Genomic DNA, 24,511 nt, shown 5'->3' with positions numbered 1-24,511 from the left:
TGAACTTGACCTACACCTATGGATGCAGTAACCCAAAAGAGGGAACAAATTCTTACAGTAAGAAACATTCCCACCCCCTCCACACACAGAGTAAACAGAGATGGGCAACTTGGACACTGGATACCCAAATGCGGGGGATGGGGGGGGAGGGACTACAAAGGCAAGAAGTGACTGGCTTACAAGATTTCCAGAGGGAACTTAGAGCTAGGGGACATGGAGGAAGGCAGAATCTCCAGTGAGTACTATCCAATCTGTCTAAGCGGAGCTGATGAAATGAAATGCAGAAGGGTCATTTGTGATACAATACTGAATAATTGTTATCAGGACTGATTGTGAGGGTTGGAAATGTAAAGGTAGATGTTTTGTAGCAAGGAAGGGAGTGATTAACTCTCCAGTCTAGGAGCGGAGGTCTCTAGGACCATCAATGGAGAAGAGCCGAGAGCGGGACCCTACCCAGAGAAGCAGCAAGGCCCAAGATAGAGGCAGAGAAGATGACGTGGACTGATGAAGCAGCTAGGGTCTTTTGATCCAGAGAGGGAGAGGGACTGTGTGCTGAAGAATGGGGGCTGGGGGGGGAGTGCAGGGGATGGGTTTATAGGGTATACCCTTTGGCCGGTTGATGATGCATGGAGGGGAGTGGAACCATGGCAATGAAACTATATACGGTGGAATGAATGTAAAACTAAAGTTCTCTCATGTAAACTATCATATAATTCACAATAAAATATGAAGAAAAAAAAAGATCACCATCTCTTGCATAGAGAGATTTGTGGAATTGCATAATGAAAACAAAGGAGATCCTAGTTCATGAATTAAAAAATCACAACACCAAGGTTCCTGGCTACTTGTTATTGTTAAGTGCTATCGAGTCAGTTCTGACTCATAGCAACCCTGTATAGGGTTTCCTATAGTGGCTGGTGAATTTGAACCACCGATCTTGCAGTCCAGTGCATTATCCCACAGTGCCACACCAGTAGGACTCTTCCAAACAACTCTTCATGGGACCAATTTCATTTTGTGGGTTCTTCGGGTCAGGTTATGTACAAATATTTGTGCTTAGAGTAATCCCTAGGGAAACTGGGATCCACACTAGTGACTTTGGCTCAGATACTTGAAAGGGTCTCCATTGCAGATTGAGCCCTGGAATACTAATCACTAAGTTAGCAGTTCAAATCCACTAGCTGCTCTCAGAAACCCTCGACAGAGTCACTATGAGTCAGAACTGACCCTATGGCACACAACAACCACTGTAGCTTGATAGTAACTTAGCCAGTTGCTGTTGAGTTGACTCCAACCCATGGCGACCCTATGTGTGTCAGAATAGAAGTGTGCTCTCTAGGGTTTTCAATGGCTGGTTTTTCATAAGTGGATTATCAGGCCATCCTTTCTACCAAGGTGCCTCTGGATGGACTAGATGTGTGAACCTTTTGGTTACAGCTAAGCACATTCACCATTTGCAACAACCAGAGTCTCCTCATAATAATTCAGGACAGTAAACTGGGAAGGAAAAAGAGAAGAAAATTGGATTTGTTAGCTTCCTGTCAGGTTGAATTTACCAACAAATTTTATTTTCTTCAGCAAGGAAGGTACTCTCAGTCCTGTTTACCTACATTGTTTTGGGGGACAGCGGGACAAGGGGGGACAACCATAGAATGGTCTATAGACCAGTGCTTGTCGAATTTATCCTCCAAAGTATCCTAACACCAGGACTGAATGATAGACATGCCTCCTAAGCAAACCAAACTCACTGCCATTGAGTTGATTTACAGGGTTTGTGAGGCTGTAAATCTTTATGGAAGCAGAAAGCCTTATCTGTCTCTTGAGGGATGGTTGGTAGGTTTGAACAGCTAACCTTGAGGTTAACAGTCCAGTGTTTATCCTAGAGTGCAACCAGAGCTCCTTGACAACCCCCCATATGGTGGTGGTGGTGGTGTTATAGAGACCCTGTATGGGTTTTTCAAGTCTATAGATATTTACAGGAACAGAAAGCCTCATTTTTCTCCCACGAAGCCACTGTTTGATACTAACAGGGGTACTTAGATAACTCTCATAGAGAGCTCATTATTGTTGGTGTTAAGTGCCCCTTCCAACCCATAGCAACCTGCATAGGGTTTCCAAGGAGCAACTGAACCACCATTGTGATTCAAACTGACTTTGCAGTCCAGCACATTAACCCACAGCGCCACACCAGTACTCCAGAAAGTTCATATTTTATGTTAAATGTTAGTCAGTTTTGTTTCCTATTTCCTAATATACCTGGTGTGGTGCTGTGGGTTAATGCACAGGATTGCAAAATTGGTTTGTACAGCAAGGTCTTCAGTCCAAGCTCACCAGCCGCCCCCGGAAAACCTATACAGGGTTGCTGTGGATCAGAACAGATTCGACAGCACTTAACAAAAACAACAATAATATACCTAGGTGTTGTTGTTTTGTGTTGCCTAAAATGGCAAAAATTTATTCTTTTTCTATTCTGGAGACTGATGGTGGTGGTGGTTATGTGCCATGGAGTCAGTTCTGACTCAGCACGACCCTGTATAGATTTTCCGAGGCTGTAAATCTTTATGGGAGCAGAAAGCCTCATCTTTCTCCCACAGAACTGCTGGTAATGTCGAACTGCTGACCGTTAAGATTAGCAGCCCGATTGGTAACCACTACACTACCAGAGCTCCTTATTCTGGAGACTAGAAGTTCAAAATCAAGATGTGGACAAGGCCATACGCCCTCTGAAGGCTCTTTTTAGTTTCTGGCGACACCAGGTATTCCTAGATGTTTAGATATATCACTTCTGTTTCTGCCTCTTGTCTTTACATAGCATTCTTCTGTTTGTCCCCCCCTTTTTTTAATTAAAAACTATACTGTTTGAAAATATTTTAATTATTAAATTATTTTTCTGGAAAAAAACAAGAATATTCCAACTACCCAGAAAGTCTCTTGGTGACCTGGGACCATACTGTCTGCCCCTGGGATAGCTGCTCTGCAGTTGTTGTTAAGTGCCATTGAGTCAGTTCCGACTCATAGTGATCCTGTCTAGGGTTTCCAATGAGCAGCTATTGCATATGAACCACCAACCTTGAGGTTAACAGTCCAATACTGATCCTACAGCGCCACACCTGGACTCCCTGCTTTCCAGTGTGAGAGGCAAACTTCAGGTTCATCACCACCACTACCCCCTGCCCCAAGAAATTAGTAAAATGAAGACCCAGTGAGTCTGAGGCAGGAATCAATCAAGAAGTTATGAAAAGAAACTGTGAGCTACACATTAGCTGAAGAAAACATAAGGATCCCACATCTTCCAATGTCTGTTTTGATGAACTGACAATGAATGTCATTATCGGTTTTTCTGTTTTGTAAAATCGATGTAATTTCTCATTTGCTATGCCAACCATGATCCAAGCCAAATCAGCCATCAACTGTTATCTTTCTAAAACTTCAAATAACGAAGGACTCTTGTTTTCCTGAAGTGTCTTGAAAAGGTTATTTCCAGGCTCACACTTTGCTTGCCAGTTTTTATTTAGAAACACATTTTTATACATTTCACTTCAATTCTCTGGAAGAGAAAAGGGCCGAAAGAAAGAGTAAATAAAGCTGAAGCCAAGGTTACGATTCATCCATCAATCCCCAGCCCCTGATTAAGCCCAAACCCTGAAAACATGGCCTTTTGTAGGCCCAATGGCAGCAGCCAGACCAGCTTTTAACAAGGGACCCTTGCTGCCCTGGAGGGTTTATACTTGAAAAGGAAAGCTTTTCCAAGCTATCAGAAAGTGAAAATCAATCTAAGTGCATCCATGTAGCACAAGAGTGTCAGAATTCAGAATTAGAGGTCATAAATCTTTTTGCAATGGAGTAAAAATAAATAAGCTTGTGGGGAGCACAAACCTAAAGGCAGCAGGCATACACACACTCCAAGTGTCAGCTTTAATTTATTTCTTTACTTGGAGAGGAAAGACTTTGAAAGCTGGCTGCCAGTCTGGAAGGAGCCTCCTCGAGTCTTCTTCTTGGCCCAGACAAAGGTTTGAATGTTGTAGGGAGAAATCCAAAGAATTACACAGGAAGTTTTGGCTTCTTCCATTTAAAGAGTTCTTTAGAAGAGAAAAATAAGAAAGAGAGCGAGAGAGAACAAACCTCTTCTATAGTAGTATCTTTTGTATAACCCAAAATGCTTGGCACATTAAAACCAAATACCAGCAAAAAAAAAGAAAAAGGGAAAACACCAGAACTCACTTACAGTATGCTATTTGACACATCTGGAGGGGATTTAGGAAAGACATTCACAAACCATTTTAACTGCATTGAGAACTTTTCTAGTGCAACAAAGATATGTATATAAATATGTACACATGTATTCACACAATTCAAAGTGTGGAAGTTATAGTACATAATAATTTCCCTTGTGAACAGGAACAATGTCATTATAGCATTAACATTGGAGAGGATCAATAGTAATGGAATTTCCTGAGAACTCCACATGGAAAAAAAGTCAATGAAAACAGTACCTGTAGAACCGATTACCTCTCATTAGATCAGCAGCATTAAAGTAAACCTTTCTCTCTCGCCGCCATTACTTTTAGGCGTCAAAACAGAAGGCTTCAAATTAACCATGTGAAAGATCCACTTCAGGAATATTCTGGTGCTCAGTGAAGATGTGTTTTGCCTGGCTCTTTCCATGTTAGGTCACTGTTAAGAAGTTTATGGGCTGAGACAACATCACATATACAAGTTATCCATCGGTTGGGGATTAGTCAGTCAGTATACTCCTGGTGGAGTCCTGGTGTGGCGCTGTAGGTTAATGCGCCAGACTGCAAAGCCTTTTAAACTGCACCAGAAACCCTATACAGGGTCGCTATGGGTCGGAATCCACTCGACGGCACTTAACAACAAGAATATACTCCTGGCATCACCCCTGAGTTTTTCTCTCAGGTTCTCTTGTCTGTAAAACATTATAAAGCCCTTGCTTTCCTATTACAGATTTTTTTTTTTTTTACTTTAAACAAGTTTTTATTACACGAAGTTTACATAATCGGTTATTTCTCTACTTTGTACACAACTATTCTTACTCTCAACATAAAGACTGCTTCTTTGCTTCTCATCTACTGATGGCAAGCACTTAGATTTTGATTTTAACAGAAACGTTGTAAAAATGTCTCAGTGACTGAATTTGAAAGCAGTACATCGGTAATGGCTCTTGCACCCAGTATCAGGAATGTACAAATGTCTTTTTATTCAAAAACACAAAATAAATGATGTGTAGGCATGGACCATGACTGCAGTAAACCATTATATATTGTCAACTGAAACCAGTAACTGATGGTTGGTTACAAGTGATTTTCTTTAATATCAGCCAGGCTTTTTCTTCAGATATTTTTTTCTCTTTAGTTATTGACTTCTCTGAAGTTATTGGTGAGGAACACTGTATTCAGCTTTCTGTCACAGTTCACTGATAAATGGTAAAGTGCATTTCTAAGAACCAGAACATGCCACCTCCTATACTTCCCATACCACCTCCCATTATACCCACCCGCCCATGCCAGCGCCTTCTCTTCTTTAAAAATTTCTTCAATTACAACTTCTGCTGTGATTAACAGGAAGGCCACTCCAGCAGCATCCAATAAAGTAGTTCTTACAACCTTGGTTGGATCAATGATTCCTTTTTCTACCACACTGACAAAATCTCCAAGCATAGCATCATAACCAGCTCTTGAGGAACTCTGCATAATTTTCTCAACTATCAGAAATGCTTCAACACCTGCATTCTCAGCATTGCAAGAATTTTGAGTGTTCTTTTAATAATTTCCATACCAATGTTTTGATCTTCATTTGCTGGACTTAGTGAGTCCAAGGCTGGGATGCATCTGAAAAGTTTGCCAGATGTCTAACAGCTGAATGATTTGTTGAATACATTTTTCAATTGAGACTTGTCATCTTTTCCTTTCAAGAACATGGCATCACTTTTGGTTCCAATGACCTCTCCAACTTTCCCTAAGTCATGAAGCTGAACATCTTCAAGATTCAGTGTTAATCTGTCTTATCTAAATACTGCAGCACCAATAGGAATAGCCGTGTCTGTTAGCTGGCTCTTTCTATTGTCACCAAAATCAGGACCTTTGGCTGCTACAACCTGAAGATCAACTTTTAGCCTATTCAAAATGAGGGTACTTAGAACTTCTCCATTAAAATGTTCAGCAATTATGGCCAAAGGCCATAATTAAGCATTGGCAGTTTCAAGAGCAGGTACAATCGACTGGACACTAGAAATGTTCTTTTCACTCAATAGAACATTTGTTGTTGCTAAGTGCCGTCGAGTCAGTTCTGACCCATAATGACCCTGTATAGGGTTTCCAAAGAGTACCTGGTGAGCTTGAGCTGCAGACCTTTCAGTTCAAACCAATTTTGCAGTCCCATGCATTATTTAGGTATCCTGAAATTCATGTTTTCGATCTTTTGATGTGTTGATAAAGTATGAGGAAATATAACTTCTGTCAAACTTCATGCCTTCAATAATTTCTAATTCATCATTCAAAGTTTTTCCATCCTTTCTTGTGATGATACCATTTCTTCCAACCTTTGTCATGGCATCAGCAATGATGGTGCCCATTTCTTTGTCTCCACTTGCAGAAATTGTAGCAACCTGAGCAATTTCTTCAGGAGTTGTCACAGGTTAAAACTGCTTTTTAAGTTCAGCAATTACAGCATCGACAGCTAACATTACACCTTTCCTAATTTCCACTAGATTAGTGCCTTTGCTAAACTTCTCGAAAACTTCCTTGGCAATGGAGCGTGCCAATACTTGAGAGTCATGGTACAATTCCCAACCTTTCATTTGTGTTGTTGGCAACATTCTAAACAAGTTTGGCCCCAATATCATTTTACTTATCCTTTAAGTCAATTGACTTAGCAACAGTGAAATCATCCTTTGTTACTTTGGAGCTTCCTCAACTCTGGTCAATAAGGATCGTCCTTCCCTTTGGCCCCATAGTAACCACTGCAGCATCGACTAAAAGGTCCACTCCTTGAACCATTAGGGCTCGGCATCTGCACCAAATTTTACATCTTTGGCATTAACCCGCAAAAGATGAAGAGCCAGTACCCTGGACACTGGCCTCATCTGTCAAAGGACTGCATGTATTAGAGCATTTCTACAGGGCAGTGGGGTGGACTTGCAAGTGCTCAGAGAGGAAGGCCATCAGCGATGAATGAGGGTCACATTGTTTTTTATATATTTAGGAAAAAATGAGATAAGATATTAAAAGTATGTTTAAAGAACGAAGTGTCTTAAATATACAAAAAAACGTATTACTGATCTAGGCAGCCCAAGCAGAGGGCAGAGGATAGTAGGCTTTGTCCAGTTTCTTTTCAGTTGGAAGGTGGCAGGTGGAGAAAGGAGAGGGGACTCTGTTCTGGATTTGCCTACAACTAGGAGGATTGGCGTTCTGGTGTGGTGCTGTCGGAGAAGCACTGGACTGCACTGAGCTGCTAACTGCAAGGTTGATGGTTCACACCCACCAGCCACTCCTTAGAAACTCTATATAGGGTCACTATGAATTAGAACTGACCCAATGACACCCATGGGAAGACTGGAGGCTAGGGAATATCAACGAGCTTCCCTAGCAGCATCTTACCTTTCCATGTAGGCAACTCAGAGGAAACCCTTAACTTGTAACCCCACTTCTCAGCCCCATCTGTCTTACATTGTCAAGAAAATATAGAGAAATTGATTGGTGCTTGAAATGATTCTTTGGGGAAGGAAGTAGCTGAGCCTTTTGCTAGACTTTCCGGAATTTAAACCTATCTAGGTACTGGTGAGGACTAAGGTGCGCCTGACCCAAGCCATGGTATTTTCAATAACCTCATATGCATGTGAAAGCTGGACAGTGAATAAGGAAGACTGTAGAAGAACTGATGCTTTTGAGTTATGGTGTTGGAGGAGAATATTGAACGTGCCATTGGCTGCCAAAAGAACCAACAGATCCATGTTGGAAGAAGTGCAGCCAGAGTGCTCCTTGGAGGCCAGGATAGCCAAACTTCGTCTCTCATACTTCAGACATATTGTTAGGATGGACCAGTCACTGGAGAAGGATATCATATTTGATAAGGTGGAGTGTCAGAGAAAAAGAGGAAGACCCCCCAGAGAAATGGATTAGCAAAGTGGCAGCATCAATGAGCTCAAGTGTGGCAACAATTGTGAGGCTGTCCCAGGATTGGGCAGTGTTTCGTCATTTTGTGCATAGGGTCACTATGAGTCAGTACAAACTCGATGGCACCTAATAACAACAACAACAGGTACTGGTATGGCACTGTAGGATCAGCACTAGACTGCGTGCGAATCACAAGGTTGGCAGTTTAAACCCACCAGCTTTTGGAAACCCAATATAGTTGATATGAGTCAGAACCAACTCCACAGCATTTAACAACAACAATAAGTAGGTATCAAAGGCCTAGCTAGAATTCCTATACCCATAGAACATGGGCTGGCCACGCTGGAGTGGAGCTTCCATGAAGGACCTTCTCAAGTACCAAGAACTCTCTCAAACTCTTCTTACGCATCTCAGGGGATCTGCATGAGATAATTCAGGACTTAAATTTTAATGTTGTCTTATCATCCATCCCCAAATCCAGTCTGCCCCCCAACTAGCACTTTGGCACCCATCTACTTAAGAGTTTTATTTCATCTGAGAATCCAAACACGATAATAGAATATTTACAAAATACTGTGGAATAAATGTCCAGCAAGACATAATGATTAAATCAATCCAGGGGCATGTTAAAATTAACGAGTTCATTTTCTTGCTACTTATGTCTTCCCCTTTGGGTTGGTTCCTACTGTTGCCTGATCTCACCAGGAAGAGAAAACTGTTTCCCCTCTTCCACAGGTTCACTCCTCATTGACCTCCCTCATTCCTCCTGTACTCCATATTAATTAACACAATGCCTCAGTGGCATAAAGAAATCAACATTTATTTTTTCTCACAAGTTCTATGGATCACTGGGCAGTCCTGCTGATCTGGAAGGCTTGGCTGATTTCAGCTAGGCGCCATGTGGTCAAATGGCAGGTCAGTTGAGGGCAGGCTGGGATGAGTCAGCTCTGCTCTAGGTGGTCTCTCACCCTCCAATATGCAAACCTTGGCTTCTCACAGCTGAGCAGGGTTGTAACAGATGGCAGAGGGCCTCTTCAGTCCTCTGCTTAGCACTGGCACATTGCTCTACAGAATTCGATTGGCCAAACAAAATCACAAGATTGGTCCAGATTCAAGTGGTAGGAAAAAAAACATATTTCGGTGGCAGGTGTTCTTTCAAAATAATAATGAGAAGGGTGCAAATCCAAGGAAAGGTGGCATACTGGAGCCGTTTTAAAAGCCAATCTACCATATCTTTCCCCTCAATAGGCTAATGGTTTGTGCTTGATTACTAAGCTAAAGGATGGTGGTTCAAAGTCATCCAGTAGCACCAAAGACTAATGGCCTGGCAACTTGCTTCTGTAGAGATTACAGCCAAGAAAACTCTATGGTGTAGTTCTATTCTGCCACATATGAGGTCATCGTGAGTCAGAATCAACTCCCCAGAATTGGTTTTAATAAGCCTTGAGTTTCCTCTAAAAGAAACAAGTAACTTTAGCCCAGATGTTTGCCCTGTCTAAACCCAAAGGCAGCAATTTACCAACTATGGAAACATGTAACATGAAGTTTCAAAAGAAAACACTGATGCTGTCCCCACCTCAAAGGTTCCTATTCAGAATCTCCTAATGACTAAATATCTTTTCATTAATTGGAACAAGGTGTTGTTGTTGTTGTTGTTAAGTGCCATCGAGTCGGGTCCGACCCATAGCGACCCTGTACAGGGTTTCCGAGGGTGTAAATCTTTACGGGAGTAGAAAGCCTCATCTTTCTCCCGCGGAGCAGCTGGTAGTTTCGAACCGCTGACCTTAAGGTTCGCAGCCCGATTCGTAACCACTACGCTACCAGAGCTCCTGGAACAAGGTGTAGGCACAAATAAATATATATATACTGACCAATCTTGTATATTAATTTCAAGTTTAAAGTTTTAGGCTGTTTTCCTATCTTTCCTTAAAGAAAAGCAATCTTGTCACAGTAGAGAACAGAGAATCAATGTCTGCTAACAACAGTGGGTAAGCTTCCGAGCTTCCTGGTAGGTATGAGCTGTTCAGTTCAGACTTCATACAGTTTTCTGATAAAACAGACCTGGTGTGTTTATACATACATATATCCACCCTATTAATGTACTTAACTTATTCCTTAGATGTCTGGATCCAATTTGACAGTCTTTCAGATTTTACATATTATAAACCATCTAGTTGCTGACATCATACTTTGAGGAGATTTCAGTGCCAGGACTGGAAATAGTCCTGCCAAAGCCAAGAAAAGCCAAAATCAGGAAGAATCTGGTTTGGAGACAGCGCTTCCCTCTGGGCCACTCTGCAGGGAGAAAACCAGTCTGGTCAATTCCAACATATTTATGACCTCATGTGTGTCAGAGTTGAACTGTGCCCCATAGAGTTCTCAATGGCAGGTTTTTTGGAAGTAGATCACCGTCGTTTTCTTCTAAGACACCTCTGAGTGGATTTGAACCCTCAACCTTTTGGTTAGCAGCTAAGGGTGTTAACTGATTACACCACCCAGGCACTCACAGGAAGAGCTGCCTTAAACAGAGGCCTGGATGAAGTCAGATGTCCACTGGAGGCAACATTTTTTTTTATTGGAAGTGAAAACCTATGGCTTAGCCCGTGGTATATAGATTAGTGAGACTCCATAGCATTGCCTTGGTCCTGTGTCTGCAGTTTTTCCTACTAGAGGTGGAGAGTATTTTTCTTGCCCTGGACTTTGGGCTCCACCATGTGACTTGCTTTGTCCAACAGGATGTTAACACATGGTGCAAGTACAGGCTTCTTCCCTTGAGCCTCTGTCATGAGAAGAATGTGTCCTGGACCATTCAACCATCCCCAAAGAATGAGAAACACATGGGGTACTGCTAAAATCATCAGAGCTGCCCCCAGGCAAGTCACAGTCTGAAGCCAATCTGTTCCAGCAGACCAGCAGGCCCTTGATCCAGTATAAGAAGTTATTTTGTTATGCCACTGAGCTTTAGGGAAGCTTGTTATGCAGCATTATCATGACAACCGCTGACTAATACAAGCCCCTATGGAAAACAGAACAGGTTGTCAATTACAAGTGGAAGCCTAACATTTGATGTGTAACAAGGATTTTTGCTTCTTTTTATGTCCTTTTTTAATTTTACTGTAATAAGCAATCTCCTCCCCATACCTCCCAGCCCCTAGTAAGCTTTTATAAACTTTTGTCTGTATGTATTTGCCCACCCTATACATGGTCACTACGAATTGGAACCAACTTGATAGCACTTAATAACAACAATATATTTCATATGTTGTTGTTGTTGTTGTTGTGAAGTGCCATCAAGTCAGTTCCGACCCATATAGACCCTGTATAAGGTTTCCAAGGAGCAGCCAGTGAACTTGAACTGCCGACCTTGCAGGTCAAATGGCTTTGCAGTCTGGCGCATTAACCCTCAAGTGCCATACCAGGACTCCATATTTCATATAAGTGGGATCATATGATATTTATCCTTTCAGGCCTGGCCTACTTCACTCAGCATGATGTTTTCAAGGGTTATTCATAATTATAGCATATATGATATATATATAATAATTATAGCATATATAATATATAATAAACATATATAAATGACATATATAAACCTCATTTCTCTCCAATACAGGATTTTTAAAGACTGCACAATTTGGAAATTGCATTTTCGCATTGTGACTTGATTAGTCCTTTTAACATTCAGCTACTATTCCACATACCCTCAATAACTGAGACAAATATAAACTGGATAGAAGAAAATCAAATCTTTTCTTTTTATCTTTTTCCTTTTTATTATGAAAATTTTTACACCCAAAGGAAAATAAATTAGGGAACTCCCATACAGCCAACTAACCAGCTTCAATTATTGCATATTTTCTTTGACCTTACTCTCTGTTTTTCTTTTTTTAAATTGATATTTTAAATTCCAGATATACTTCAATATAGCTTTGTTGAGTTCCTAGAGTCAATTAAAGTAGAAACAATGATCTCTGTAGCAGGGGTTCTTAATTTTGGGTTTGTGGAGGGGTGGGGTGGTATCCATATATCTTCAGAAATTTATGTAAACTTTTGAGTATGTAAATTACTCTGTGGAGGAGGTCCATCATTTCCATTAGATTCAGAATATAGGATCCACGTCTATACAGAAAGAACATCAGCCATTCTTGCCTATTCTCTTCTGCCCTTGCCAGATGCTAATACTCTACTCCCTCTGTAGGCAGAAGAAAGCACATGAGTATGGAAAATCAAATCTCCTCACATCAAGGAGAATCACACCAAGGAGAACAAGCAACTCTCCAGATGGGCAGAATAATTGACTTGCTTACTTAGGCACAGAATAAGGCTAAGTGTCCGCTTTAATTCTAGTAGTACTGAAGTCATAATCCTTTAAATGATCAGGAAGACAAAGTCTGCTATTCAGTGAAAATGTGCTAGATTTCTGAATCTCAGCTGTCTCGTGGTTTGGGGTGCCTCTGCCAGCTCAGTCTCATCAGCAGCACGTGTGGTGGGTACACTGAACCCCCTAGCTGTGTCCTGACATTTTAGAGAATGCAAGAGTCACCTGGAAAGTTTTAAAGCCCAGGTCTTTGGGTCCCATTCTGGATCCACTAAATTGGAGTTTCTGCGAGGTCTGCATTTGTAACCAACTCCTGGTGGTTTGATGGAAGTTGTCCTCAGACCACACTCAGAGAAGTACTGGCTGAGGGGGCGCCTGGGCCTGCAGCAACCATCAAGCATCAAGTAAGTCTTCCTTTCTTGAATTCATATTTCCTTTCAATCTGTACATGGGGGTGGATAAAAAGAATGAAACCTCTAGTCTCTTCCAGCGGAGAAATCTGTGATTTCTAAGACTTCTAATTTCCTTGAGGCCTGTGGAGCTCTACTAATTTGCCGAGGTTGTTCCATCTGTGGGAGAAAGATGAGACTATCTGTTCCCTTAAAGACACACAGTCTCAGAAACCCTAAGGAGCAGTTCTACTCTGTCCTATCGGGTCACTATGAGTTGTAATCCCTCAATGGCAGTGATCTGTTGTTCCACTGTATTGGTTTTAAGGGTTTAGCAGCTGGGACAATTCTCATTGACCCAGACTGGTGACAGCAAGGCACTGTCAAATTATCCAGTAGACAAGGTAAGCACCACTTACTTGTGCTTATGTGCTAATCTACAGCCTGTGTTATACTAACTGGGTAATTATCCCTACAGCCAGAACAGACAGAGTCTCCCAGAAAATACAGGTTGCAGACTTGAACTCAGCCCTGTGACTCAGTCTTCAGTCAAACAGTAGACAGGTCTCTACATGTTGAACAGCACTAGGAAGGCAATGCATTCCTTGGGATAATCAATCAACCACTGGAGATCAAAGAACATTACCCCAGGGACAAAGTTCAGAAGGCTGGAAGAGTTAGCAAAGACAGAATGAAAACAGGAAACAGGGGAAGTGGGATAAGTAATATTATATTATGAGGATTTGCCACCAATGCCGTGAAACCCAATGATAACACTGGCATGCCATCAATGACATGAAACAGTACGCATATGAGTTGGTGAGTGGAAAACTGAAACAGTGTATGTATGGGTTGTTGAATGGAAACCTTATTTACACTGAAAACCTTTACCAAATTCACAATGAAAAGTTGAAACAAAGGAGGCTCTGCAGGCTGTCATGAAAGAACAGGCATGGAACCTATACCAAACTAAACCCATTGCCACCAACCAATCCTCACTCAGAGTGAGCTTTCCAAGGCTATAACTCTTTATGGAAGCAGACTGCCTTGTTCTGCTCCCAAGGAATAGTTGTTGGGTTTGAACTGCTGACCTTTCGGTTAGCAGTTGAGCTCTTAACCATGTACCACCAGTGCTCCTATGGAGCCTATGTTGTTAAGTGTGGCCGAGTCACTTCTGACTCGTAGCAACCCTGTATAGGGCTTCCAAAGAACGGCTAGTGGATTTGAACCACCGACCTTACAATGAGCAGTTCAATGCTTATCCTACAGTGTCACACCATGTATTATTTGAATTTCTAAGCCAGTTGTTCCCAGTAGAAATATCCCATAAGTGGTGGGAGCACCAGAGTTATCTTCAAAACCAGCAAGGAACAGGAGCGTAATGAGGAGCTCAGAGCCAAAGGAGAGTAAATACAGCTGCCCTTCTCTCCATGCACAACATCAAGGCCACTGGGCAATGTGGATCTCATTAATGGCTCAAAGACAATATTTCAGAGTTATAAGTTCAAGATGTTATTGAAAAGCTCATATTGTGTTTTCTTATCCTTGCCTCCCGCCACCCCCCAGGGCTTTCTTAAATCATTTTTTTTAAAAAAAACCACAACTTTTTAAACCTGGTTCCACCCAAATGGTCATATTTCTAAGGGGGTTCTGGGACAATGCACACCAGTGAAACCCAAAACGGTTGGGTAGAAGGATGATGCTATTTCCTCTTCCTCTCAAGGGGAGAGGGGGAAAAGTTGTGAACCCGTTAAGTACATAAGCAGGATCATGTGGGTGGCCCCAGAGAGGGACACCTGTATTGCTACTAAATGCGAGATCACAAACACAGTTTTTCCGTAATACTATCCTATCTGAAGCTCGGCCAGAATTGCAAAGCCAAGGGAATTTCTAGAGAAATTTAGAGCAAAATCTCTCAAGGTCTTAAAGGCATAATCTTGGAAGAGAGCCATGGCATTAAAAGAAAAGATCTGACTTTCATAACACTTGATGTTCTTTTTCATAGATGCAGACTATTCCATGGTATGGCTGCATTGCTTTTTTAAAAAGCCTTTTATTGTAAATTGAGTGAAAGTATACAGAGCAGGTAATTAGTTTTACATTTAAAAAATCATACACTTTGCTTCATTACAATGATCACACTCCCTTCCAGGTACCATCAATTAACAGTATTTACCTCTAATGACTTTTACTCTTGTTTTCCTCCCTGTGTCTCCTGCTGCCTTCATCTTTCCTCTGCCAACCTCCCTCTTGCTGTATATTGCCTGTCTCATAACCCATGTTAACATGTGTTAATCTACCCCATAGCCCATGAATAATGTTGTTAAGTACCATGGAGTCGGTTCCGACTCATAGTAACCCTGCACAGGGTTTCCGAGGCTGTAAATCTTTACGGGAGCAGAACTCATCATCGTTCTCCCATGGAGCCACTGGTAGTTTCGAACTGCTGACCTTGAGGTTGGCAGCCTGACTCGTAATCACTACGCTACCAGAGCTCCTTTGCCTCCCCCCAAAATCATCATGGAATTTTTCTTTTATCAAGAAAAACTTTTCTTAATTTCTTACAATAGTGGTCTCCTACAATATTTGTCCTTTTGTGATTGACTAATTTCACTCAGCGTAATACCCTGTAGGTTCATCCATGTTGTAAGGTGGTTTTCAGACTCATTGTTCTTATTCATTGTTGCATCATAATCCATTGTATATATATATATACCAAAGTTTGTTTAACCACTCATCTGTTGACGGACATTTAGGCTGACTCCATCTTTTTGCTGTTGTGAATTGTGCTATAATGAAAATAGGTGCGCATCTATCTACTCACGTCACAGCTCTTATTTCTTGATGATATAGCGTAGTGGTTACGAATCGGGCTGTGAACCTCAAGGTCAGCAGTTCGAAACTACCAGCGGTTCCGCGGGAGAAAGATGAGGCGTTCTGCTCCCGTAAAGATTTACAGCCTCGGAAACCCTGTGCAGGGTCGCTATGAGTCGGAACCGACTCCACGGCACTCAACAACAACAACATATACCAAGTAGAGGGATTGCTAGATCATATGATATTTCTATTTACAGTTTTCTGAGGAAGAATTTTCCACAGTACTTGCACAATTTTACAGTTCCATCAAGCAGTGTAGGAGGGTCCCAGTTTCTCCACACTCTCACTAGCATTTGTTGTTTGCTGCTTTTTGAACTTTGCTATTAATGTTAGAGTATGATGACCACAAGAGCCAAAATATGACCTTGAACATTTCCTACCTAAATTTAGAGATCATCTCAAGAAGACATTTGTGCATTAGACACTAATGACTGAAGACCAGAAGAGCTGTGGGATAACGTCAAGAACATCATACAGAAAGAAGACAAAAGGTCATTAAGGATACAAGAAAGAAGGAAAAGACCAAAATGGATGTCAGAAGAGACTTTGAAACTTGCTCTCTATCATAGAGATGTTAAAGCAAATACGGAAGTAAAAGAACTGAACATAAAAATGTTATAGGACAGCTTGAGAAGACATAGTCAAGTATTAACATGAGATGCTCAAAACCTGGATTTATAAAACCAAAATGAAAGGACAGGCTCAGTATTTCTCAAACTGAAAGAACTAAAAAAAAAAAATCAAGCCTTGACTTGCGGTTGTGGAACTGTGGGTTAATGTGCCAGACTGCAAAGTCATCTTGAACCGTAAAGTCGACAGTTCAAGCTCACCAGTTGTTTCTCAGAAACTCTATACATGGTTGCTATGGGTCGCAACCAAGTAAACAGCACTTCACAACAACAACAAATGGGCAAAATATTGAATGATGCCTAGAGCATCAAAAGAAGATGGAAGGAATACAAAGAGTCACTGTACCAAAAATAAATGGTCAGTGTTCAACAATTTCAAGAATAAGAGCCAATGGAACTGAAAGAAGTAGTCCTAAGTTGCGCTGAAGGCATTTGCATAGAACAAAGCTCTGAAAACTGTTGGAGTTCAAATTGAAATCTTTCAACAAACTGATGCAACACTAGAGGCACTCACTCATCTATGCCAAGAAATTTGGAAGACAGTTCCCTGGACAACTGATTAGAAGAGATCTGTATTTGTGACTGTACCAAATGAAGGTGACCCAATGAAATGTGGAAATCATTGGAAAATATCATTAATATGACATGCAAACTAAATGTTGCTAAAGATAATACAAAAAATGACTGCAACAGTACATTGACAGGGAACTGACAGAATTTCAAGCCAGATTCAGACAATGACGTGAAGCAAAGATGTTATTGTTGAGGTCAGATGGATCTTGGCTGAAAACAGAGAATACAAAAATATGTTTTACCTGTGATTTATTGAGCATGCATAAACTTTCATGTGTGGATCATGACAAACTATGGACAACATTGTGAAGAATGGGTATTCCAAAACACTTCATTGTGCTCATGAGGAACCTATACATAGACCAAGAGGCAGTCATTCAAACAGAACAAGGGGACACTGAACAAACAGTTTAAAACCAGGAAAGGTGTGTGCCAGGGTTGTAATCTTTCACCATACTTATTCAATCTATATACTGAGCAAACAATCTGAGAAGCTTATTATATGAAGAAGAATGTGGCATCAGGATTATAGGAAGGCTCATTAACAACCTGCAATATGCAGGTGATACCACCTTGCTTGCTGAAAGCAAAGAGATCTTAAAATGCTTGCTGATGAAGATCAAAGACCACAGTCTTCAGTATGGATTGCAAAGAATGTAAAGAAAACAAAAATCCTCACCACTAGACCAAATAAATAACATCGCAATAAATGGAAAAAAGATTGAAGTTGTCAAATATTTCATTTTACTTGGATCCACTGTCATTGCTCATGGAAGCAGCAGTCAAGAAATCAAACAATGTATTGCATTTAGCAAATCTGCTGCATCAGACCTCTTTAAAAGTGTTCAAGAGTAAAGATGTCAGTTTGAGGACTAATACACTCAAGCCATGGTGTTTTCAATAGACTCATATGCATGTGAAAGTTGGATTATGAATAAGTAAGACTGTAGACGAATTGATGCAATTGAGTTATGGTATTAGAGAAGAACATAAAAAGTTCCCTAGACTGTCAGAAGAACTAACACATTTCTGCTGGAAGAAGTACAACCCAAATGCTCCTTAGAAACCAGAACAACAATACTTCATCTCTCATACTTTGAACATATTATCAGGAGGGACCAGTTCCTGAGAAGGACATCATGCTTGGTAAAGTGGAGGGTCAGTCAAAAGAGGAAAACCTACAATGAAATAGATTGGCATATTGGCAACATCAATTGACTCAAGCATAACAACAATTGTGAGGATGGCAGAGGACCCCCGGCAGTGTTTCATTCTGTTTTGCATTGGGTCGCTATGAAAAGAACCCACTCAATGGCATTTAACTACAACAACAACATAGCATATTGGAAAAATCCAACAGTTGGGATATATTTAACCTCCAACCCATAGGAAGCATTCTTATGCTGATCTTTCTAACAGAAATTATTCATGCAGGTGGAATGGGATTGTTTTCCTGATTTCCCTTCCAGAGCTGTCTTTATAAGTGTAAAGGAATCCAAATGGTTTTTTTATATTGCTCTTATACCCTGCCACTTTGCTGAATCTATCAATGAGTTCCAATAATTTTCTTGCTGAGTCTTTGGGACTTTCTAAGTATGTTGTTGTTGTTATATGTTGTGGAGTTGGTTCCAACTCATAGCGACCTAAATATAGGATCATATAATCTGTAAATAGAGAGGGATTTACTTCATCTTTCCCATTTTGGATGCCTTTATAATTTCCCTTTCTTACCTTATAGCTCTGCCTAAGACTTTCAGCACAATAATGAATAGGAATGGTGGTAAAAGGCATCCTTGTCTGGTTTCTGTTTGAAAGGGGAATTGGCTTCATTTTCTCACCATTGAGAGTGATGTTGGCCATTGGTTTTATATATATGTCACTAAATTATGTTGAGAAATTTCCTACTTGTTCCTATTTTGTTTTTATTAGGAATGAGTGTTGGTTTTTGTCAAATGCCTTTTCTGCATCAATTGGTATGATCATGTTTTTTTTTTTTCCTTTGTTTTATTTACGTGGGTTACACTGATTGTTTTTCTAATATTAAACTATCTCTACATACCTCGCATAAATCCCCCTTGATCATGATGTTTTGTTTTTTTTTATATATTGTCAGATTCTATTGGCTAGAATTTTATTGAGAATTTTTGCATCTGTATTCATGAGGGATATTGGTTCACAATTTTCTTTTTTAGTGCTATTTTTGTCTGGTTTTGGTATCAGAGTTCTGCTTGTTTGGTAAAATGAATTTAGAAGCTGTTCATCCTTTTCTATGTTCTGGAATAATGTGAGTAAAATTGGTGTCAACTCCTCTCTGAATGTTTGATAGAATTCACCAATAAAGCATATGGGCCTGGACATTTTTTAGTTGGTAGTTTTTTAGTTGATCAATTTCTTCTCTTGGTATAGGTCTGTTCAAGTTTTCTATTTCATTTGGTGCTGCTTTAGATAAGTGATGCATTTCTAGAAATTTGTCCATTTATTCTAGATTTTCAATTTTGTTCCAGAGCTGCGAACTTTAAGGTCAGCAGTTCGAAACTACCAGCCGCTCCACGGGAGAAAGATGAGGCTTTCTACTCCCGTAAAGATTTACACCCTCGGAAACCCTGTACAGGGTCGCTATGGGTAGGAACCGACTCGACGGCACTTAACAACAACAACAACAATAATTATTCATGGTATTCTGTTATTTTCCTTTTTTCACCCCCCCATTGATTCTGTTGTGATGTCACCCATATAATTCCTTACTAGTGTTATTTGTATCTTCTTCTTTTCTTTTGTTAAATTTGCCAGTGGTTTGTCAATTTTATTAATCCTTTCAGAGAACCAACTTCTTGTCTTGTTGATTCTTTTTATTATTTTTCTGTTTTCTATTTTATCTATATCAGCTTACCCTTTATTATTTTTTTTTCTTCTGGTAGATTTAAACTTAATTTGTTGCTCTTTTTCTAATTGTTGGAGATTTTACATTAATGTGTTGATACTGATTCTTCTTTTTGGATGTGTGCATTTATTGCTACAAATTGACCTCTGAGCACTGCTTTTGCTGTGTACCAAAGGTTTTGGTATGTTGTGTATTCGTTCTTGTTTGACTCAAGGAATATTTTTATTTAATTTTTTATTTGTTCTATTGTCCAGTAGCTTTTAAGCAGAGTGTTATTCAATTTCCATGTATTTGAATTTTCCCCTTAATCTTCCTATACTAAGTGTGGTGCTGTAGGTTAATGCACCAGAATGCAAAGCCATTTGAACTGCAAGGTCAGTGGTTCAAGCTAACCAGCTGCTCCTCAGAAACCCTATACAGAGTCGCTATGGGTCGGACCCGACTCGACGGCACTTAACAACAACAACAACTATCTGAAAAAATGCTTTGTAGTATTTTGATGTTTTTAAATTTATTGATGTTTGTTTTGTGGTCTAATATATAGTCTATTCTAGAGAATGTTCTATTTGCATGGGAAGAGAATGTGTATTGTGTTGTTGTTAGATTGAGTGCTCTGTATATGTCTATGAAGTCAACAAAGTGATATGCTAAAATCTACTATTATTGTAGAGTTGTCTATCTGTTTCTTCAATTCTATTAGAATTTGATTTATGTATTTTGAGTCTCTTTCACTGGGGGCATCCATATACATTTTGGTACGATCTCTTTGTTCAATTGACCCAGTAGTCATGATATAATGTCCTTCTGTGTCTCTTATACTGGTTTTTGCCTTAAAGTCTACTCTATCCTAGATTAAAATTGCCACTCCTGTTCATATTTGATTGCCATAAGCTTAATATATTTTTTCCATCCTTTGATAATCTATTTCTGTCTTTGTGTGTAAGCTGTGTCTCTTACAGACAGCATATTGAAGGATCCTGTTTTCTTATCCATTCTGCTACTTGCTATCTCTTGACTGTTGCATTTGATCCATTTACATTTAGTGCAAACTATCGATAGGTGTGTATGATATCTGTCATTTTGCTTGTGTTTCTTTGTGGTGCTGCTAGTTTCTTTGTACCATTTAGTTTTCTGCACAGAGTGCATTTTGTTTGTGGGCTTTATTTTCATTTTCCTTTCTGTTGTGTTCATGTTTGCTAAATCTTTCTGATTTTCCTCTTTTTTATTTTGATGTGAAGCTACATTAATTTCCTTTGAGGTTACCTTACAATTTATTAATCCACCCCCATTTAAAGCTCTGGTAGCGTAGCAGCTATGAGTCAGGCTGCTAACTTCAAGGTCAGCAGTTTGAAACTACCAGCGGTTCTGCAGGATTAAGATGAGCCTTTCTGCTCCTGTAAAGATTTACAGCCTCAAAAACCCTTTACAGGGCAACTATGAGTCAGAACCAACTCCACAGCACATACCACCACAACTACCACCATTTAAAACAGTCTGTTTTATCTTGAAATCTACTTATTTGGAAGTTCTGTATCTACATTATTCCATCTTTTTGCATTTTAGTTGTCTTCAATATAAATTGATATCTCTGATTCCCTTTTTTGAGTTTTGTAGGTTTGTTTTACATTAAATACTTCTATGTTATTGTTGTTAAGTACCATGGATTCGGTTCCAACTCATAGTGACCCTGCACAGGGTTTCCGAGGCTGTAAATCTTTACAGGAGCAGAATGCCTCATCTTTCTCCCATGGAACCTCTAGTAGTTTCGAACTGCTGACCTTGAGGTCGGCAGCCTGACTTGATTGAATTTTGGGTGTTGTCATGTATATTAATCTCAGGTTGTTGTTGGTTCTCTGTTCTCAGTTCACCATCATATTTAAGGGACAGTTTTTCTGGATATATGATTCTTGGTTGACAACTTTTTTCCTCTCTGAGTTTTGTATATGTCATCCCATTGCTTTATTGCCTGTATAGTTTCTGCTGAGAAATCAGAGTTTAATCTTATTGGTGCTCCTTTGTAGGTAGCTTTACCAAGCTGTTCTCAGGACTTTTTTCCATGTCTTTGGTTTTGGATAGTTTGATTATAATATATCTTGGTGATTTTCTTTTGGGATCTATCCTGTTTGGGGTTCATTCAGCTTCTTGTATGCTTATCTTCTCATCTTTCTTGATGTTAGGGAAGTTTCTTCTACCAACTCTTTGGCATTATGCTCTGTGCTTTTTATCATCTCTTCCTGCTCTGGAATTCTGATTATCCCTTAATTATTCCCCTTCATGGGACTGCATTTCTTATTGATGGACCTGCAAGTTGTTTCCTTGTTTGTGTTGCTTTGTTTTTGTTCTGTTTTGTTTTTAGCAATACCTCAATTAACTCTCCTTTCTCTCTCTGACACACACACATAAACTTATATATGGTACTTTTATTTCTGGAAGGTAGCATCCAATTACTATTGCTGGATTAAAAGTATTTATAGGTATGTTCTGGTGTGGTGCAGTAGGATAAAGCACGGACCACAAATTTAGTTTGAACTGCAAGGTTGGTGGTTCAAACTCACCAGCCACTCCTAAGAAAGCTTATATAGGGTTGCATGAGTCAAAATTGACTTAACAGCACCTAAAATCACCACCAACATGCTTAATACATATTGCCATATTATTTCCAAAAGCTATATTAAGCCTCATTCCCACCTACAATCAATGAAATTACATGTTTCTATAATTCTGTGAGCCTTGGATGTCTGTTGCTGTTGCTGGTTTTTCATTTTGTTTTGTTATTTGTTTTTGTTTTCTTTTCTTTTTTGACACTCTAATGTGCAAATGCTACCTATCTTGTGGGCCAAAAAATGGTGCTAGAGATGAAGAGAAAAAACAAAACCATAAAGACATATTTATCTAAGCTTACATTTTACTATGGTACTATAAATCATTGGTGTCCAAAAAAGTACTATGAAGACATCAAGAAAGATTTTCCAGATACCTGACTCTGTGAGAAAAAGATATCATGTGCATTTATCCTCTCTCACAATCAGGAAATGTTTGAAATGGCAGCTGATTGGCTGAAGTTTGACTTGACACAAAGGAATTGACACCAGCAAACAAGCATCTACAGCCAGAATTTTGAATCTGTGGATTTCCTATATTTAGTAAATACATGCTTTATTGTTTTCTATTAAAAAAGAATAAAGGAAGAACTTTAATAAAAAATAAAGTTAAAAAAATTCCAGGTCCTCATGTAAACTGAAGAGTCCTGGTGTGGCACTGTGGGTTAATGCGCCAGATTGCAAAGCCGTTTGAACTACAAGGTCAGTGGTTCAAGGCCACCAATTGCTCCTTGGAAACTCTATACAGGGTCGCTATGGGTCGGAACCAACTCCACGGCACTTAACAGCAAAAATGTAAGCTGAAGTGAACACAATTGACGAATCATTCCACCTTAACAAGACATTTTCTAAGGTTCAAGGAATACAATGATCAAGATGTTTTACATTATAAACATAAGATGCCCAGTGGTACCCTGGGGTTTATTTTGGTAAGCATAATGTTTGTAAACAAAATGAAATCCAGATTTGGTTGATTTTAATGGAGACCTGGAGTGGCACTGTATGAGTTGGACCAGGCTATACCGTGCTTAGCAACAATGGGCATGAGGATATTTTACTGTTACTTTAAAACTTTTTTTCTTGAGGTGAAATACACATAACATTAAAATGAACCATTTTAAAGTGGCATTTAGTACATTTACAATGTGTGCCACCATTTGGACTGTTTTCCTATATGGCCTTAAAGTAAAACAATTTTATCACCAGAGGGATAGACTTCCCACTGATCTCTACTAACAACAGAAGATAAGCTTCAGAACTTCTTGGTAGATGTGAGCTGTTCCTTTCAGACTTCCTACAGATTTCTAGTAAAACAGACCTGTTATTGTTCAACACCCTCCAGTCAGTTCTTGCTCATAGTGACCCTGTATAGGGTCTCTGAGGCTGTAAATCTTTAGGGAGTAAAAAGCCTCATCTTCTGAGGAGCAGCTGGTAGGTTTGAACTGACAATTTTTTGGTTAGCAGTCCAGTGTTTATCCTACAGGGCTACCAGTCCTCCAAAACAGACCTGCAATGTTTTAATATATACATCAACCATTTTAATATACTTACTTATCCCTTAGATATCTGGATCCAATTTGACAATCGTTTAGATTTTATATATAAGCCATTGTGAACTCTCTACTTCAAAAACATTTCATCACTCCAAAAGGAAACTCAATATATATTAAACAGTTACTCCCATTTCTCCCTCCGACTAGCCCCTTATTTTTTTACTTGTTGTTGTTGATTGTCATTAGTTGGCTCGAGCTCATAGTGACCCTGTATAGGGTTTCCAAGGAGCAGCTGGTGAATTTGACACTCCAACTTTGCGGTTCAAACCTACCTTGAAGTTGAGTGCTTATCCTACGGCACTACACCAGGACCCAGGCAACCACCAATCTAGTCTCTGTCTCTATGGATTTGCCTATTCTGGATTATTTCAAGTAAATGGAATGCTTTGTTATTTTTATCTGCATTTTGTTGTATAAGTTTCAGCATGATCTAATATGTTTACAGATTATTTAAAATGCACTTTGTATTATGTGAATGCTTTTTCACATCCTTTGTCATATCAAGTTCTAGTTTTCCTGTAAATTTGTAGACACTCAATAAAAATAACACTAAGTCTTT

The 24,511-nt window shown here is 39.7% G+C and overlaps 1 pseudogene; it reads right to left on the bottom strand.

Moving 5' to 3' along the window:
• Nucleotides 1–5,810: 5,810 nt before the first annotated feature.
• LOC102819565 lies at nt 5,811–7,624 on the bottom strand (annotated as a pseudogene).
• Between the last annotated feature and the right edge of the window lie 16,887 nt (nt 7,625–24,511).

This window comes from Chrysochloris asiatica, unplaced genomic scaffold (assembly GCF_000296735.1).
Source record: "Chrysochloris asiatica unplaced genomic scaffold, ChrAsi1.0 scaffold00172, whole genome shotgun sequence".
Lineage (NCBI taxonomy): Eukaryota > Metazoa > Chordata > Mammalia > Afrosoricida > Chrysochloridae > Chrysochloris > Chrysochloris asiatica.
The sequence above is the reverse complement of the archived record's forward strand: the minus strand, read 5'-3'. Positions and strand labels throughout refer to the sequence as shown.